Genomic DNA, 18,166 nt, shown 5'->3' on the forward strand with positions numbered 1-18,166 from the left:
ATACAATGCTTTTTGGTAATATTTGCTTTACTAGAAGAAAGGGGAGGAAGAAGACAATCTACATGAATAAGACAGCTATTCTCTTTCTTATTTTTTTCCTAAGGCTTGGGCCTACAGCTTTATAAATAGTGGAGAAGATACAGAGTGCCAGTATAGTATTGTCTCCCACAGAAAACAGATTATTGAGAATATTTCATTTACGGAATGGCAATGTAATATACTTGCATTTGTCTGTAGTCTCATGCATAGAAAGCATGAGAAAATGCTGCTTACATCATCAAAACAAACTCTCATAAAAATTTTATAAGCCAGCAAAGCACAGATGGCTGAAGGCATATGTTAGATCACTATTACAGTTTTATTTGCTTAGGAGGACTTTTCACCTCAGGTCCTGAAAAGTTTCTCTTAGAACTCCAAATGAGCATGCAAAACAAACTGTGTAGCATCTCTCTCTATAAAAGCACTTTCAGCTGCATGTAAGTACTTGCCCAACTGAAAATGAGATTGGTAGTGCCGTAGAATAACAAAAAACATCCATTATTAATACCTGCTTCTTCTAGGTTCTTCTGTAGTATACTCCTGTTTCAAAGGCCAAAGTACAGATCACTGGAGTCAGATTATATTTAAAAAAAAATAATAATAATAGGTTAGCGTGGCATTAGATAAGGGCCATTTGTTTTAAAGATTCTTCAGCTTTACTAAAAAAAAAAATAAATCTGTGAGTGAGTTTTTAACTGCTGTTTCACAGGGGGGAAAAAGAAATGAAAAACAAGCTCTTCCTTTACCACTTAGAATTTAGAATTACCATTTAGAATTAATTACCATTAACTTGCACCTTAGCTGTTCTTATGGATTTGCTTGTGCAATTTGTGTTAAACTACAAAAATGTTAAGCCAACTGCTATTTTGTCAGCAAACAATATATGATTTATGTCATAAATCATAGAGGAGAAAAAGCTTTAAGCCTGTTCACAAACCAGTCAGGATTCAGGATAAATCAAATTGCAAAATATCACTTTAGGTGCCAAAACTGATCCCCTAAATCTGGGTTTTCATATCTAGATTTAGCCAGTAAGTTTCAAATCACTGTTTAAAATTTCTAGGTGGCCTGAATTTAGAGAAAACGTGATTTTCTGTTTGGCTCTTTTGGTCTTCAGGGCTCTCGTGTCTGACTCACACTTTGACACATATTTGCATCATACTGGTAGTCCATTGAAAATTTCTGAAACACTACTTCAGCCACGGGTCTTCTTGGGATACAGCTGAGACACAGTGCAGTTCCTCACTGTTACCATGCAATGCTCAACATCGATACACTTTGGATAAAACCTTGTAAAGGACTTTGTTTTTTTTTTTAAACCAATCTTTAAAGATCCTTAAAACTTCATCTTTTTAGTCTATATGAAATTTCTTCAAGTATTTTACTTTACAAAGTGCTACTAAAAAAAAAAAAAAAACACACACAAAACCCGACAAAGCAGAGAAACAGTGGACCCCAAGTACATTACTATTTCTGCTGCTTCTCAGGTTATCAGTATAGGGGTACTTTCAAGGCATAATAATAATAATAAAATCTAACCAGGGCTGAAGCTTTCAGGCGTCAATACTAGAAACACCACTTAAACATAGGGCTTGGAAAGTCCAGGTAGTCTGTGACTGCTTTACGCATGTACACATGCAAGCACACACATGCTGCATGCAACCAATTGTCCTCTGAAGGATACTGATCACACTAAGTGATCGCTGTTCTGCCTTTCACAGCTGTAGCAGCTGGAATTTGTCCTTCTGACTAGCATACAGAGCTATGCACACTAACACCTACCACATAGGTTAACGTTTCTTCTAACCTGACAAATTAACAGGTCAAATAAAAAATATTTTAGATATTGACAAAACCTGAAAATAAGATGTGATTCAAGCAAAGTCACAATTCCTTTTCAGTTCTGAATTGAGAGCATTCCCATACCCTGTGCTTATGGGTGGGTGGGTGGGTGGGGGGGAGGAGTGTGGGAGGGAGCCCCATGGCCATAATATGGGAAGTGGAGAAGGAGGAGGATGGCAGAGTAGCTTAAGAAGAGTTCCTGTCATATAAATGCTCTATCTTTCCTTTTCTGTTATTGACACTAATATGTCTAATGTTCTCCAAAACTCTGAAGATCACTGAAGCCCATCAGACTCTATACAGTGTGTGTGTGTGGTAAGGGGGAGGCATGGGGTGTGCTTGTTCGTTCTTTCAACAGCATCTTTCTTTCCAGTGATGCTCGAGACATCATCCTGCTCTGGTAACAGATGTCATGGGCATTTGAACATAGATCATCTTATCTTTAACAGAAAAGTAAATGACAAAACCCCAAAAGAAATATCATCATTGCCCTGCCTGCCCACCAACTCCCAGAAACCAGAAAAACAGGACAAATTTCATACCCTGCACAGTCAGCAATTAACATGGTCCTGTGATAAACAATTTCATGTCAGTTTTTACTTCATTTTTTCCTCAAGATGCAGTACACAAGTCTCTCTGGGAAGGACAGTCTGGTGATAAATCGTGTAATACGCTGAACAACTCTAATGCATATACTACAGAAAGACCGAACATTTCCCATTATTGCAAATATCGCAAAATCTGGCAATATGCAAAAAGTCATGTTTCAAAAACATTTGGAAGAAAGACCACAAGATCTAAATGGCCAAAATTTCCCACCAGGGCACATCCTTGCAGACTTAAAATCTTCTGCCTCCAGCTTGCTAAAAGCAGCATTAATGCAACCCCCAGGTGGGACTGAAAGGATAACACATACATATGCCTCTCCTTACTCACTGCAATCAGCCATTAGCTGGTATTTCCATCAGACTCTTTAACTGAAAAATTATAAAGAACTCAGCAAAAATACTCCCTAGATCTTTGCAGACAATATACCCTTACCAGAAATCCACTCTTCTCACTTTAGTGCAAAGCGTCCTAGAAATCTGTTTTGCAGTTCAGCACCGTACTGCCTACAGACTCCCACTGCGCAAAGTACTGTTCCGGTAATGTTGCCATCTTGTCTTACCTCCTCTTTCTTTATAAGGACAAGACAAAATATTTCTTGATATTCCTCATTTGTTTACAGAGCTGGAAGTTGCGCGTTTGTTTTCACACACAACATTAAGTGTTGAGCATAGTCTGCAAATAGCTTAAGCCTTATGCTAATGTATGGTATAACTGGGTAAGATTAGAACAAGTTGGCTAACGGTATAATTATTCACAAGTGTTTGTGAATGAATTTTCTTTACCTTAAGTTTGCAGTCATTCTGTCCTTGTTTCTAACTGACAGTTGGCTGATGCCCTTTCCTGGTACTTGTGCAGATAGCCCATTTCAGTGCTGTAAACTGAAATTTGTGGATGATCACCTAATGAGCGAGTGCGTGGGGAAAAAAAAAACACAACAAAAACAAACAGACAAAAAAACACGCAAACCACTCTTTTGGCAGCTCACAGCTAAACAAAACAACATGAACTGGAGATCACACCAAAGATAAAACAATTTTAAAAGTTATTTGGATAATACATTTGAATATTGAATAAATCTGAGAAAAATTGCTATTTCTATATGAATATTTCTTGAGCAGAAATAGGCTGCATGAATCGAACAAAATGTTATTCATGAATTATCTGCTCACAAGGAAAAGGAAAGGAACTTCCTCTTCAAGCTTATCATAGGTAACTTACTGCATTTATGCATTTTCCCTAGCATCTGTCTTCTCTGAGACATCTAACTAGAATCAGATCAACACACAAAAGTATGTAAAGCTGTTCTTATGCTTAAATTACTATCCTAGTAAAATGACATTCATTTTAAACTGATAATGGAAACAGAAAACTCAAAGACAAACACATTTTAAGACATGGATAGTTTTTAGCTTAATATTTAGCTGGATGAGAGCTAATGAGAGCTGGATGATTTATTGGATGAGAGCCAACAAAACTCTGGCCTTTTTGGTCCTGACTTTTTACAGATAGAGGTAATTAAAACAAATGAATTAGACTAACCTACTAACAAACATAAGCAAAGCATTCTGACTTTTTTTTTTTATATAAAGGAAACAATATGCAGTACATATATTGAAAAGGAATTTAAGAAATAGTACAAAATCCATATTTTTAAATAATTCCCTGAAATTTTACCTGTATGCCCAAAGCATTATTCTCCTTAGTTACCATGGCTTCAGAACAGTATGAATCAATACTGTAGTGATCACCTCTAATCAGTAACTAGGTCACAAACTCATTTACCATTCCAGTAAAGAATTTGCATGGCAGACATTTTCATTCATCTATTATTTCTGTTGCATGGAAAGCACATGAAATTCCTGCTTGCATCATCAGATACAACATCTGAACTCTGATGTACTGAAATGCAGCCTGAAACAAATGAAGAAATTACAAGCTAAGATCACTTGGTGTTCAATACACTGGTTGATGTTGTCCCCTATAGGATACGTATCAAATATGACAAGCAAAGTAAATCAGAAGTTTGCAATTTACAAAATAATCTCTTTATGGATTTTGGGGGTAGTCTAGATTATTTCTGATTTCCTTATAAATTATCATCTGTGCCAAAGGATGACATGATTTGTCTTCCTAACTTGCGTAATTATTATTATTATTGCAAAAGTAGCAGGAGCACTACCTGATAGAATGGCAGCTCTGGAAAAAAAAAAAAAAAATCTGTGCTCAAAACACCAAATTTGCTCAAAACACCAAATATGGCCTCAAATGCACCTGCTTCAGCTTGCTAACTTGAAAGGGATTCTTTTATCTGGTTGTATAACAGGTGAGAAAAAATAAATACCAGCAACAGTGAAGTTAGTAACGATATCTAGATACCTAACATATTTCAAAATACAAAGATAAATTTAGATAGTATGATTTTCTAAACTGTATCTAAACAACGCATCTTAGCCATCTCCCAAAAAGCCAGGAGTACTACTTCAGTCTTTTAGATATTTGCTCTTAGATACTGCCAATACTTTTTACACTGAAAATCCTTTCTTAGTTACTGGGGCCTAGTTTTTAATACCCAGCTTTTAAATAAACCTTGACCTTTAGTAATTTAATAAGTTTAATTAATTTTAAAAATTCCATTGCAAAATCAGTTTGAGAATACGGTTATGTTCACAAGCAGAAAGTTACAGTTGAACCAGTATATATATATATTCTGCTAGGGAATTTATGCTTTCAGAGACTTTTTTGTTCCAAAATTGAGTTAAAACCACAAAATGAATTGTGAAAAAGTTACAAAGATTTTAATAAAAGGCAAGTCTCTCTGTTATTAACATTTTACATTGTAATATATTTTTCAAAATATGTATTTCTTTCCCAAAACTTAAATAGATCAGAAGCTTTTCTTTTTGCATTTTCATTCTGAAATACATGAAATATTTCATTTCCTAACACGTCCAGTGTTCTTCCCTATATCATTGATATGATCTGTAAAAAAACCTATGCATCTAGACTATGTACCTAAAAACCTCTATCATTAAAAAAAATTATGCCAGGCTTCAAATAAATATACCTTAAGAAATGCATAGAAATTACTCTTACCTTTTCTTCTCCATATAACCACTGCCTTCCAGAGTTCAGCAAGTTTCTCTATTCTCTTTTGATGGGCTGGAATATTTCTGGCAGGACTAATACTTTTATGCATATATTCTTCATGAATCTAAGGTACATTTTCAGATATAGGTAAATTAATTTTCTACCAAATATGTTTTCTGTATGCAGAAAGCTCTGAAAACCACACACTTAAAACACCTGGGTTACATCAGATCCAAATTCTTTCAGAACAGAAATGAAAATTCATGGCTATGTTAGGAATCTAGCTTAACAGGGTATTTGTTGAGTCTAAAACATCCATTGCACTGTCCAGCTACCTGCAAGAGTTTGAAATAATTACATTTGTCATATTGCAGAAAACTTTCACTGAGCAAATCCCAACTTGCAAAGATAAAAATCTGTCTTATCGCTTTCTGCTAGTAGAAATTTGTCAATTGCCTAGCCTATAGATATGTGAAAATGAAAAAAAAAAAAAAAAACAAAAAAGGAAAACTTTTGGACCTAAGTGACTTCATCACCATCTCAGTTGCCAATCAGCTACTGAGTGCCCTTTCCCAGATGGCGCTCTTGGATTCTCAGTTTTAACTCAGCCTTCTTAGATGTTGTTTAATATATGTATTGTATCAAATTCAGACTTAGCGAAAGTCAATACTTCTCTCTTTACTTCCCATGTCTTCAGTAGGAATACATTTAGGATAACCAAATTTCAGCTGGGACAATACCTGCAGATGTTATGTTCTGTGTCAACTTGCGAAAACATTACAAACTTTTCCAACAGCTCTTTATTTTTTAGTGGCTTGTTGATGTTTTTGTCTTCTGGAAATGCCTTAAAAAAGATTTATCATTAAGAGACATAAAAGAAAATATAAACTTTATATTAGCTGCAATGTTTCAGTTTTAGATATTTCCAGAGAACAAAAATCTAAGGCATAAATTCTAAACAATGAAAGACATATTTGTCTACTTATCCAGTGACACCCAGCATAGTTACAATGAACTTACGATACACAATCAAAATTATTTATATATTTTTCAATGAATAATACCATATAATGGATAAATGTGAACATTGCACCATTTATTTCAGATAATTCATTGCCAAGAAGAGTCTGAATCTTACAACTGGTATACTGAGTGTTGATTCTTCACCAAGCTATTGTTAGAAGGTGTAAAATGAGTGTGCCTATATGTGCACACATAGGATGTATCAACACACATTGCCTCATGCGGAGAAAGTGCTTACCTTTCAGATGTTGCTTAGCTTCATCTCTCTGCTCAGCTTCCTTCCTCCACTGTCCTTTTCTCTCCTCTTCCAAGTTAATGTGCCAATTTTATTTGAAGCATGACTGAAAAAAAAAAAAAGTAAGACTGATTACTATTAGGAAGTTTCCATGAACCAAATTAAGCTTTTAATAATGTCTTCATTAACAAGAAGTGTTTGATTCACTCTGAGTCCTTCTCCAGAACAATCAACTCCTTGTAGGAAGATGGGACCCCAGATGAGTATGTGGAAGGACAGTGCAGCAGAGTTGGCCGAAATTTTCTGGGAAGTACTATGATTGTGTGTTTTTTCCCATGGTGGTTCTTACAGGAGGAAACTGACTCCAAAACAAAACAAGAGCACATTAACTCTTTCAAAATCTTATAACACAGTAGCTTGTCATAATAATTCTTTAATTTTCAAGATTTTCTGAAATACTATGAGGTTTTGTACATTAGTATCTTTTATGCTACCATATCTGTAAGATTTCAGTTTCTTAAAATGTGGAAGCTATACAAAGAACTGTAAGGAAAGTGATCTGAAGAAATGCAAAGATGCAATGAGTGAGTAGAGGTGAGTAGAGTATCTACATATGTTAAAAAAATGTAAGAAATGGATTGCAAAAAGAAGAAAAATTATTTTATTTCAAAGCTGAGAAGAGTGTATTTGAGCTATCCAATTACTTTTGAAGAGGTAAAAGTGCAATTGGAGCACGTGATTAAATTGTAAAAACGTACTTAAAGTGAAAAACAGGCAGTTTTAGAAAAATATGTACCCTTCTGGGAGGCAGGAAGAGTTAGAAAGGAAGAGAAAAAAAGTTAATAGATATGCATAATAAAAAATGATTTTACAAAGTTAAGATGTTGAATGTTTTAAGTTAGCTTTAAAAGGCTGATCAAAAGTGTCTACAATGGAGATAAATGCTTTCTCTTTAAGTAGCAGCCAACTTGAAAGAGACGGTGAGGACTGAGAAACAAAGGATAAGAAACTACAGATTTATTACAACCAATGTTTTGCTTCTGATTTTGAGTTAGAAGTAAAAATAAAATGTACCAGGAACCATATTTCTTCATGTGATAAAGCTGAAATTTGGAAAGGTTTCAGGTAGATGTATGTATCTGTGCATTTCAGTTAAGATACATAAGAAGAGAAAGACAATTCACTATGCTTTGCAGACTCTTGAATTCACATGGACTACTTTTCAAAATATATAGTTTAAAAATATATTATTGTGTTGCTTAAAACTATTTAATTCTCTTTTCTCAGTTCTTTATTCTCAAGGTCATTAAGACTCAGACAGATATACACACACATTCTGCTGCTTAAAGCTAATTTACTTTTGTTGATTATTCAGCAGTAGAAATCATATACTTCTCCCAGTGGCATCATCACCATGAATTAATAGCACTGTTCACTGTTATTTTTATTGGAAAAATTGACTTTCAACTATTATGTCTCAGCTAGAGCAAACATACCATATCTTAGGTTACCTTATTCATGCCATATACTAAAAATAACTTGAGTGCTAACCTTAATTGGATCAATATTGTAGGATATAATAAGAGAATATAATGAAACACTATTTCTTTAGATATTTTCCAATATGGGTTTAATTAAACTCCCTTTTTTTGTTGTTGTTAACTCTGATCAAGTTGTATGATTCAGTCTTAAGAAAATCTGAAGAGGAGACATTTCTCTGTCCTAGAGGCCCAATTCTGCATTCATTATTTGACACTCCTCTGGTATTCTACCAGAATTTTCGGTGTGTAGGCACAGACGGACCAGGCATTGCAAAGAACAGATAAAGACAAAACAATTTGCCTTTTCTGGGGATGCGGTAACAAGGACTAAGAACATAATGACTGTTGGAGCACAAACCAAGGCACAGCATGGGAATGGGGATGCTGGTGCTCTTGCTGCCATCAGCAGATGCTCCCAGTGGTGCCTGGACCTGTCCCTGGCTCTGTCCTGCCTGCAGCCCTGGGGCAGCCCACGCGCACCTGCTTGGCCCCAGGGCTGGCCTGCCTCAGTGTGCATTAGTGGGACAGAGCTGCCTGGACACACGTGGCCCTGGCCTCTGGGGTCAGGATGGCAAAGGTTCAACCTGACTTTTTCTCGGCTTTCATTAACTGCTGCCTAAAGGGACAAGGAAAATTATTTAGGAGGAAAACAGTGCTATAAAGGAAGTCACACCAGCCCGTACGTTTATTTGTGGCACTTAAAAGGGTGGATGGGTCTGATTTCTACCCTCTGCACAGGACAAATTTGCCCTGATGACCCCTTGCCCATTAGCGGTAATGGCTTCTTTCTTGCTGTCTCCTGTAGCAAAGTATTCTCGGTTCCTTGCCTCTTGCAAGAGTAACCATGACAAAAGCCAGACTAATGCAATCAACAACCAGGAAAGAAGCAAAACAAGGCAGCTTTCCTTTTCAGCAAAATAAAAACTAGCATTCATTTTTCACCTTACTCTTGGGCTCTTCTTTTTATAAAGCGATCACAAGTTTAAACACAGAGGAAAATTGCTCACAAATCCAATAAAATTTGGAATCTGCAGCTACCAGCAATACCGGGGGATTTCCACCCAATATATTTGCCAACAAATCAATAACAAGAGTAAATCCTTCTGCACTGAGGAAAATCAAATGCTCACTAACAGGTACTATCACCTAAATTAATATAATCCCCCAAGTGCTCTGTATGTGTCAAAGTTAATACCAAAGGAAGCTTATGCTTCACATGTGATAAGCTGAAGGATATTTCTTAATAATGGCTTAAATAAAAGGAAATTATGTGGAGATTTTGAATTAAATGATCCTGAACTGACTTGGCTCCACTGAAGCCTCCTCCTTCTGGAGATGTTCTGTTTTCTTATCCCACAGAGCACACTGGTCCACCAGGACCGTTATGCTAAGCCTGAAATCAATTCACAGTGCTTTTAATTTGGAGGCTGTCCAAAAAAAGCGATTTTTTTCTTTTGTCAGGATGTTTATCCGATGTTTACTTGTGATTAAAAGGATACCTTTATACACCTTGAATGGTCCATTCAGGATCTTTGACATTCTGCTATTGGTTTCTTTTGACTAGTCTCTGATAGGCAGTAACTGTGTCAAATACTGCTAGCGCGATGTTCTGAGGTGCCCTAATTTTCCTTGCCACCAACTAACCGAGGTGTCTGGCTTTGGTTCTGTCCTGGTTTCAGTTAGGACAGAGTTAATTTTCCTCCTGTTAGCTGGTAGGGTGCTATGTTTTCTGATAACATGCTGACCTTTTAAGTGTTGCAGAGCAGTGCTTACACCAAGCCAAGGACTTTTCAGCTTCTCGCTCTGTCCTGCTAGCGAGCAGGCTAGGGGTGCAGCAGGAGCTGGGAGGGGACAGACCCAGGACAGCTGACCCAAACTGGCCAAAGGGGTATTCCATACCATCTGACGTCATGCTGAACAAGATATAGGGGTGGCTAGCCAGGGTGGGGGGGCCGGCTAATCAGGGATAGGCTGGGCATCGGTCAGCGGGTGGTGAGCAATTGCATTGTGTATCACTTGTTTGTACACATTATTATTAGTAATACTATTATCATTATTATTATTATTATTATTGTTATTATTATTTTCCTGTCTTAATAAACTGTCTTTATCTCAACTCACAGGCTTCACTTTCCCATTTCTCTCCCCCATCCCAGAGAGGGAGGGAGGGGGGAGGGTGAGCGAACGGCTGTGTGGTGTTTAGCTGCCAGCCGGATTAAACCACAACAGGTTCTTACGGGTCACTCCTCAGACTCTTAAGTATTCATCAGTCAGTGACTCAAATAAAGAGTGGATCAGTCACGGAACATTCCACAGTAGGAAAACCAAACAAAAAGCACTGAGTTTTCATCCTGAAGGAAAAAAAAGAAAAAGGTAACAGAGATCCTCCCTTCTCCAGGTCCTGCCCATCTTCCAGGGCAATGGAGCCCATGGAAAGGCAGCCAAACAAAGGCAGACGCACTGAGAGGCAAATCAGCTGGCTGGCCGGCTGCAGGAGAATTTACCTGCTCTGGGGTTGCAGGTTTACCTGGAGCGTGGTTTCCTATGAGCTGTCCTGCTATGGAGCAGCTCCAAGGGCTTTGTGGAAAGCTCAGGCCCGTAAGAGCAGACATGGAATAGTGTGGCAAGCCAAATGGCAGGACAGAGAGCACATTTAAAGTAGAAAATCAGTAAACTAAACATGCTTCTAGAGATGTTCTGAGGAAGTGGCATATATCAATGTCAAAACACACCAGTGAAAGCCTTTCTAGACAACTCTGCTTTACAATCTTCTCATGTAAGGTGAAAGTCACTTTTTTTTTTCCCCTCAAATAGGAAACATTTATTGATGAAAGTGTTCTAAGTATTGCAAACAAATAATCAGACCTTCTGATTTCCAGTTTGACTTCTTTCCCTTGAGACTTGAACTTTATAAAGATCTTAAAAAAGAAAAAATAATGGTTGAATAAAATACTACTAGTAAACACCTCATTGCACCTCCCTTCTGATAAATCATGTAACATGATAAAGCCTTGGATTTCTTTCCCTCTGCAATATCTCCCTGAAAACCCAAGTTTTCCTGTCCCTACTTCCTACAACAGAGCATCAAAGGGAGGCCTTTTAGTATCATCCATGGTTGAATCTATGATTTCTGTATTTTGGGAACATGTTGCTCAGGACAGGGTGACACGTCCTCCAGGTCAACCAGGCTGAATTCAGAAGCCTACAAGAGAACATTCAGGATTTTGCAGAGGCGTGTGAAAAACTGGCTGTGCGCTAGCTGATTTAATAAGCTAAGTGGTAGAAAGCAATGAAACACAAGACATTGCAGTTTGCCAGAAGAAGTAGCATTCTCTTCCTAACTAGGTGTTATTGTTATGATGGTAATGAGAAAAATCAGTGTTTTTTGTAATTAGCAGAAGGGAATTTGAGATGCCAGACTGATGAGTCACAAGTTCAAAGAGTGGGTGTTTGACAGATATTTGCAATATATAGCAATAACAAGCTGCCTTTCACAAAATGCTTCAAACCTTAATAATACCACTCTAAATTCATATAGGGTGGATGTGTTTACTGAGCAGTGCATTAACGATTTGAAAGGTATTTCCCAGATGAAGTAAGGAAAGGGGGTATGGAAAAGGGCTGCTCCTTTGCAGTAACATCTTTCAAAGACAGAAAAAGTGAATTCTGGTTGCAGAATACAAGACAAATAAGATGAGGCTTTATATGTACATCAGTGAGAACAAGTAGTTTGAGACAGAAAATCTGCTATTTAAAGAAGAAGACCAAAAAAGATCACAGTAAACTCAGCATGTTTATATGTCGGTCTCTAGCACTACAATGGAGAGAGAAAGAAAAATGGCTAGATAAGAAATGAAGACTTTGCATCCGATTTCAATTCTTGTTAGAGCTTACATTCATCAACAAGCTTCATACTAACCCTGATTTACACTGCTCTTCATATTGTCAAAAAACCTAATGCCTAGGTAATTGATAAAAGGCTAGTAAAGAAATGCATGGAAAACCTTAATACGGGCCTATTAGCACTTCTGTGTGAAGTACATTGCAGTGTTCATACTAATTACTTTATGCAATTAACCTAAAGAAATCCTTTGAATTTATTTTATGGCCTGGTCCTGCAAGAGTTATCTATACGCCTGGCTTAAAAAATATGAGCAGTCTCCTTTGCATCATTAGGATTCACATACATAAAATTAGCCATGTGAGTAATTTTTTCTTCTTTGTAGGCTAGGCTTTTGCAGAACTAATGAGACACCAGATGGCTGGATGGCACTGAACTTTAGAAGATGAATAAAGAGTAATTGTGGAAATTATCATCTGGTAAATCACATTACAATTCCTAGGAAAATAATGGGAGTTTTTTTTTTTTTTTTTTTAAAAAAAAAAGGAAAATGAGCACCTGACAGCAGAAACATGAGCAAAAAACAGCAATGAGTGAAATTATGACCCTGCATATACATGGTGGAACACAGGGTGACTACAGTGGGGGTTGCAAATTTATAAGAACGAACAATTTTGGATCATGTACCCAGTGTTAGTAGACATCATATACAATACCTCAGAAATCGTACTTGAGAAATTAATCTCAGCTGGGTTGGAAATGAGCACTGTCTCATGGATTTAAAATTGGCTGACAAGCTATAAATGAAGGGTAATGATAGATGGTGAGATATTGAGCTTAGGAAAAAAAAAAGCAATGCAAATGTTTAAGCACCAGAACATTTTGAATGATGAGAAACATTTATGAGAATTATGTAATGTAACTGAACATTGACCAAGGGTTGTATGGTAACTATCACCATGCTGGGAGAAGAACTTAGGAGAGTGGGCTGAGAGAATAATGGGATATAGATATTAAAAACTAGAAATACTGGGTTATTAGAAAAGCAAATATGCATGAAGAAAAGTGTCCTAACTAGGAACCACTTTAAATTACGAACAGTATCCTGGAAGAAAACTTGCATGATCAATAGAGTAGTTAAAAAAAAAAATGATGCCAAGAAACTATACAGACCAAATTCATATTTGCTGGGGCAATCCTAAGCACGAATCCAGGCTGAGTGGCGAATAGACTGAGAGCAGCCCTGGTGAGAAGGATCTGGGGGCATTGGTTGATGAGAAGCTCAACATGAGCTGACAATGTGCACTTGCAGCCCAGAAAGCCAACCGTATCCTGGGTTGCATCCAAAGAAACGTGATCAGCAGGGTGAGGGAGGTGATTTTCCCCTTTGCTCTTCTAAGACACCACCTGGAGTGCTGTGTTCAGCTCTGGGGCCCCCAGCACAAGAAGGACATGGACCTGTTAGAGCAAGTCCAGAGGAGGCCATGAAGATGATCAGAAGGCTTGAGCATCTCTTCTATGAAGAAAGGCTGAGGGAGTTGGGATTGTTCAGCCCAGAGAAGAGAAGGCTCTGGGGAGACCTTACAGCAGCCTTCCAATACCTAAAGGGGGCTGCAGGAAAGGTGGGGAAGGACTCTTTGTCAGGGGGTGGAGTGATAGGACAAAGGGGAATGGCTTTAAACTTAAACAGTGTAGATTTAGATATGAGGAAAAAATTCTTTACTTTGAGGGTCATGAAGCAATGGAGCAGGTTGCCCAGAGAAGTTATGGATGACCCATCCCTGGTCAAGGCCAGGCTAGATGGGGCTGTGAGCAACCTGGTCTACTGGGGGGTGTCCCTGCCCATGGCAGGGGGGTTGGAACCAGATGGTCTTTAAGGTCCCTTCCAATCCAAACTGTTCTATGATTCTAAATCTCTTCTAAAGATGGGGAAGCTGAGACAGAGAAGCTTCATTTCCTGATATGGCATGGTATGACCACACTAATGCTACACACACAGAAAGAGACTAGGCATTAAATTTATCTCTATTCTAGAATTAGTAGTTCTTCTACTTCAGCTCTGCTACTGGCTGTTACTACTATGTGAGTAAGTGAAGAAATTAAGCTTTGTGCAGTCTACTGGCCATGTATACCCATGTGGCCACCCACCATTTTCTATCTTTCCATAGAAAAAACTGTAGTGCAAAGGAGCCCTCTGTACCCACAAAGGACAGCAGCAGGATTTAACTCAGGAAAGCAGATCAAACAGAGAATGAGCATGCATTGATTAGCCATGTCATCATATAATAAGTGCATTGACCCTTTCACTTATTCCTTAATCCACATTGATAAATAACTGCCCTTCACACCCTGCCTTCCGGTCATCATATTATTGTGTTGCCAGCTTAAAAAACACTAGTGCTGAAATAAGAAACTACTATTATTAAAGATCACATTTGATGCATACTCCATTGACGTATTCTGCTGTGTTGCAAACAAGTGCAGTAAGATAACTTCAGTTACTATCTAGCAGGGCCTTCTTAACCTAAGGACTTTCCCAAACATAGCAGGTAGCTGTGATTCAAGCTTACAAGTGCTGTCAAGGTGATGGTATCTAGGAGTCACAACTACTTTTACAATTTAAAAAGCTGTGGTAAAAACAAATCGATAAACTGACTGAAGCTACTTCTCAGAAAGAAGAAAGAAAGGAAGAAAAGAAAAGTACAAAGGTGAAGATTTCACAAGGTAGATTAGTAACCACTACAAAGCAGCCTATAGCTATTTTTTATCCTCAGCTGCACTTCCTGAATTCTGCTAGGTAATACTAAAGCACCCTTTATTGATTCTCACATTTTTTTATTCCACAATAATAAGAAAAAAATCACTCAGACTTGAAATCAGAACAACAGGATCACAGGTTACAATTCCCCTCTAATACTAACCAGATTATTTTTTCTTACTACATTTCAAAAAATAAACAATTCCAAAATCTAATCAGTCAGAAAAGTTACAAAAAGACAACAGTAGATTCAAAGAATTACTCTAACTGGCCAAATGTCAAATTTGGTATATCTAGCATGAAAGCTGGACATTTTGTGTTGTTTCTGTTTGTTTGTTTTTCACACTGTATGCGCATAACTTGAAAGTCTATGTTATTATTACTAACTGGTATTTTAGCTTTAAGAGTATACTAATACTGCCAGAAGACTCATTTTTCGAGTTCTGAATCCAAATGCAAAGAGATTTAAATAACAAACATACCCCAAAAGCCTTCAAATTTTGTCTGCTTCCAGAAGGCTAGGTATTTTACTGGAGAGAAAGAAAATTACATTTCCCATTATCCATGTATTCTTAAAACTTTCACAGCTGCACTCATTTTCAGAGAGGAAATTGGACTGTTTTTCCTCTCAAAGTCATGTATAAACACCAGCCACTACTGAGAAGCTTTTATTCACCAATAGTTTGTACAAGCAATGCAAGTGCAATGTCCTCAAGTTGGTTGTGAAACAGTCCAGTCTCCGAATACACGTTATTTACTCTATTGCTGCTGTGCTACTTGACTGGGCACAACACGGGCCAGGGCTGGATGGTGTTTTCTTACCAGAGGGACACAGCCTGTGTGGGAATTCTTTGCTCTTCAGAGCCATCAGTGCCACTGACACCTCCTGTGAGTCAGAAGGAGCCAGCCCAGGTTTTGAAATGGCTGTGCAAAACCCTCATACCAACCACAGATTTTCTTATCTGAGAAACACCATGCAACACAGAAAGGCAGGTTTTCTGCCAGCTGTGAGCTGTACCTTCACCACAGCTCACTAATGAAGTATTTTTTCCTTGCAGTTTCATCCATCCTAACACATTGTTATTATGTATTTTACATTCATTCCTCCTATTCTTCTCTCCTTGCTGTTCTGCTCCTTCCCCTTTTTTAATGAATTTCTTTCAGTCACTCAATTAGTCTGCTACTTTGCATAAAGTCAGAAAGGCATACTTCAGTAAGTCAGCCCCACACAGATGTCCATGTTGCTGTCCAGATTTTGCAAGAAGCTCGTCTGCAAGCCTTCTGAATTTGAGAGAAATTATTCTGACAGTACTATCCTGTTGTGCAAATCAATCACCTGTTGTCTTTGGAGCCTGCCTGGACTTTTGGGATTCCAAAGACAGAGACCTTGACTTATATTTACAGGGGCTACCCTGAGACCAAGGCAGATTGAGCAGCCACCAGTGTGCCATGTACCAGATCCCAGCGTGATGTGCAATAATGACCTGTCAGGGAAGCAGCCTGTGTACCACCACACTGTGAAATATCCTGGGGGACTTTCTTCATGAACTCAGAATGCCTTCAGGCAAGAATGAAGTCACACATCATTTAAATATTGTTTCATGTTTTCCTTTTAGGCTGTCTAATCCTTTTCTTTAGTCTGTTCTAATCTGTATTTCTGAAAATTATCAAAATAAAAAGAAAGCCATGAAAAGACCATTCCAACCTTGTGAGGAAAGGGCTGTGTCTTAGAGGTTTCAGATTTGTTCACACACACACACATCCCTTTTATCTCACTAGGGGTTTGAAAACGCAGCCAGAAAAAAAATGTGTTTTTTTTGCTAACTACTATCTGATCATTTTAAACAGGAATTGATTTATTTGTTTTCTTATCTTCACAATTTGGCAGCCATTTCCAAGAAAGAAGTGTGTGTTGATGCGGGACTCAGTAGCAGCTTGCAAATAGTCCCGGAGAAGAAAGAAAATTTAATTCCATACCCATAGTGTAATAGGATGCTGCACAACACAAGGACAGTGAAACCTACACTGGAGGTAACAATAAACCCTGAGTCCTTTACTTTCCAATGCCTTTGTTTGCTGATTTTATTTTTAATTTAAGCAAACACAGTAGCTCTGCCAGTTTAGTGCCCCCCTGCCAACAACTGCTCCAGCACAATCTCAGTAGCATCCACACAGGGCTGGGTCTGCCCTGCCACTGTGTGAAGCCTAGGACTTGAAGAACTCTGAAGCCATGTGAAATCTTAGTTTGCTGAGATTGTGTGATTTGTCAGGGTCACACAAGAAGGGGCAAAAGAGGTTTCCTTACTTATGATGAGATTTAGGAAGTACAGGTTAGAGCCTGCTCCTACTTAGAAATTGTTTGTGGTCACAGTAGGAAGGGATTTTTCATTTTCTAAACACAATTGTAACTTATTTCATTGTAAAGCATTGTCCAGAATTAACTTTATTTCTGTGCACCCCTAGCCCCCATTAAAAAGGAGGGCTTAAGTATACTCAAAGAAGGATCATAAATAGCTTAGAAAATCTCTCTGCCTATGAAAGTGCTGTGAATGATTCACAAAGGCATGAGTCAGATGGAAAAAACATGGTTCGGGTATATGTATAGGCCTGCATGCAGGGCCTAAAATTGTTTTAATTTCCATGAAATATAAAATAGAAGTGTAGGCATGCACTTCATTTTCTCAGCAAGCTCTCAGTGATAACAGCAATTCATAAGCTTTGTCACTTGGAGCTATACGTTGTTTCCACTGACTTGAGAGCTAAAAAACCAGTGTCATAGACAAGAGCCATCTCTACCACAAAACTTTCCACTCTTTTTCTTTCTATCATTAGAGAGAGTGCATCATTAAAAAGCAGAATTGCTAGCCTTTCTACAGAGCTGAAAAATAATGGTTACACAGGGAATCACTACTTAAGGGGAAAAAATCAAGTTACTTTGATCCAAAAATTCTGCATCTGCTTCTTGAAATGGGCTCATGTGCCAGAAATATACCGTTTATCTAAATAAATATATTTTATTGAATAGCACAGCATAAGATCTACATATCTTGTTGAAATACTCAGTGAGTCATTCCTGCCTTGCAAGTGCATTATTACATACTCTCATCCTAAACACAACTGTAGAGAGATTTTTGCCACAGTACACATACATCAAGAACAGCAGATGTAACAGCCTCCTTTCAGTAGCATAC

The 18,166-nt window shown here is 37.8% G+C and overlaps 1 long non-coding RNA gene across 1 annotated transcript in view; it reads right to left on the reverse strand.

The window, feature by feature from the left end:
• Positions 1–526: 526 nt before the first annotated feature.
• LOC118243634 (uncharacterized) overlaps positions 527–18,166 on the reverse strand; it is a 49,177-nt gene continuing 31,537 nt past the window's right edge. Inside the window, exons 2-6 of the long non-coding RNA XR_004777296.2 lie at positions 6,839–6,941; positions 5,584–5,701; positions 4,165–4,401; positions 3,273–3,368; positions 527–606 (exon numbers count right to left, since the gene is read on the reverse strand). This is a non-coding gene — a long non-coding RNA (uncharacterized LOC118243634). The remainder of the gene's footprint in view (positions 607–3,272; positions 3,369–4,164; positions 4,402–5,583; positions 5,702–6,838; positions 6,942–18,166) is intronic.

The sequence above is a fragment of the Cygnus atratus genome, chromosome 8, assembly GCF_013377495.2.
Source record: "Cygnus atratus isolate AKBS03 ecotype Queensland, Australia chromosome 8, CAtr_DNAZoo_HiC_assembly, whole genome shotgun sequence".
NCBI classification, from domain to species: domain Eukaryota; kingdom Metazoa; phylum Chordata; class Aves; order Anseriformes; family Anatidae; genus Cygnus; species Cygnus atratus.